Source organism: Pinus tabuliformis, chromosome 7 (assembly GCF_031772625.1).
Source record: "Pinus tabuliformis cultivar Carrire ecotype Pingquan chromosome 7, CPIR1, whole genome shotgun sequence".
Lineage (NCBI taxonomy): Eukaryota > Viridiplantae > Streptophyta > Pinopsida > Pinales > Pinaceae > Pinus > Pinus tabuliformis.
In genome coordinates this window covers 1,414,899,367-1,414,901,908 of record NC_142293.1, presented here as the reverse complement: position 1 = coordinate 1,414,901,908, position 2,542 = coordinate 1,414,899,367, and positions in this window count along the sequence as shown.

Below are 2,542 nucleotides of genomic sequence, written 5' to 3'. Positions count from 1 at the left end.
AAATACTAAGGCATCTATGGATGACAGATATTTTTATCCTAGTATCAATAAATATGTCAATATGTTTTTTGGTTTCATAGAATTTGCTAACCATCCAAGGGGAGAAACCATAGCACTAGGTTATATGCTCCCTAAGGTACCTGAAAAGTCATGGGAAGACATACACATGGATTTCATGTTGGGGCTATATAATATTCAAATAGGTTATGATTCGGTATTGATAGTGATTCTTATATTTGAAAAGATGGCATATTTCATATTGTGTAAGCATAAAAATGATGTTACACATGTAGTTGTATTATTTTTTCAAGAAATTGTAAGATTGCATGTTTTTCCTACGAGTATCACTTCAAACAAAGATAATTTCTTTTTCATTTCTAGAGGTCTCCTTGGACTAATGTGAGTTCAAAGTTGTATTAAAACTCAACACATTATCCAAAAATAGATGGTCAAACATAAGTAGTTAGCCAAAGCCTAGAAATCTTATTTGACAAGTTTGATTAAAGACAAACCGTGTTAATGGAATTTATCTATAACTTAAGTTAAATTCACTTGCAACAATTTAATGAGGGAAAATTTCCATTTCAAACAGTCTATGGCAAGTATTTGAAGGGTGTTTTAATCTTGTTTAAGTTTCCAAAAGTCATGGATAGAAAGAGAATTGGTGCAAATAGTTTTGCATAAATTATACATGACATTCATGAGAAGGCCATAAATTGTTTACAATAGAGTAATGCAAGGTATAAGCGTAGGGTATATTTATGTCAAAAGTTGAAGGTTTTTGGTCTATGTGTTGTCATTAATGAAAACTCATGTCATTGATGTTAAAGGAAGTATGTAAACTTGAGGATGCCTTAATCAAGGGGAGTATCCATATCAATGTTGTGACTAGTGCCATTTATTGATGAGGTTATGTTACATATTTATTTTGATCAAAATAATTTGCAAAGGGTTTGGTTAGATAGCCCTCTCAAACACATTTCCAAAATTATATGGCACTTGATCTAACTCCAAAGTAATAGAGAGAAAAATAATTTTTAACTTTATCAAACCAAGCAAAGTTCCCTAAAGCTCATGGTCCAGTCATAGTCCCTTCCTCACTAGATTGGCACAAATATAGAATAAATTTCAATTTGAAGAGCGATGCATGGCAAGCTGTAGAGTGGTAGGTTTTCAGCCCTAGCCCCTGACCATGGGGCATTAAGCTAAAGCGCTTAGGCACATGTCGAATTTCGAATCTTGTCAATACACAAACAACAGCAAGGGAAGCAAGCGATATGGTGACAAGCCCTTGGTCATAGCCCCTAGTCACAAAGTGTTCGACCTAAGAAGAAAGTTTCTTATCAACCCTCTCGATGAAGAATAAAATACATACTATTGAGAAATGAATGGCAAGTGGTGACTGTCAAACATGGCAGGACAAGTGATAATGACATGAACTCCAAGTGGTAATTACACATGGCTATTAAACCATCAGGTGAGAACTCAACATCACATAAAGGCATAGGGGCGAGGTAGAAAGCGACAAGTATTAGAATGATTTTTGAGGTGCTAAGTGGCAAGACAGGTGGCAGGTCAATGATGTGGCCCAGTGAGGAAATGAACTATGGCAGTGGCGTGTAGAGAAAAACAAATGACACTTTTTGGTTATAACATGTGGTAGGTGGATTCAATGTTTTTGGATGGCCAAATTGATTGTTGGAGAGTGACATGTAGCAGGTACATGCTAGTAGAATATATGTGGTAGGATTTGATCAGTTGACGTGGAATGACACATGGCAGACTATCACATGATAGATAATGTGGCAGAACCTAAAGATCGGTGCTAAGGATTGGTTTTTACAAAGGATTTTGGTATTAAATATTTTTAGTGTTTTCATATATTTACAAATGGTGGGGAAAATGACCACTTCCCATTGCCAACGGTATGAAGAACAAACATTGTGATTGGAAACAAGTGGTAGAGAAGTGAGTAGTGAGGCACTATATAAAGATTTCCCTGTCAAAAGTGGTAGCACCTTCAAATAATGGTTTCATTTATCATCCACCACCCATCATCCAAGGAACAGAACATGTTGACTAATGATGAGTGGTGAGTTATACTTAAGCTCGTGATCAAGCTCCAAGTCACAAGGGAGCTAGCATTTATAAGTTAAATCACATCGGTCATTCACCATCAGACTATGTCAAGGAAGTTTAAATGAAAAGGTCTTAGCACCCAATAAGTGCAAGGTTTTAATTCCTTATGGCTAGAAGCCTTGGTCACAGCTTTGAGTCATATCATATGGTTTGGTAACATGAGCATACATTTTAAGCCCCCGAGATCCAAGTGCCTTTCACTGAACACGGAAATAAAGGGCATGATATTGAAGGAAATCACATGGGCTAAAGTGATAAGTAGCTAAGGGTGTTAGCCTCGGCATTGTTAGGTCGATAAAATGATACTCAAAGTTTTGGGCCAATCGTATTTACCAAATTTTACTAGTGTAAATCCCCCATGGTTTCAGATCAACCCAACGTGCATTTTGAACCAAAACTCCAA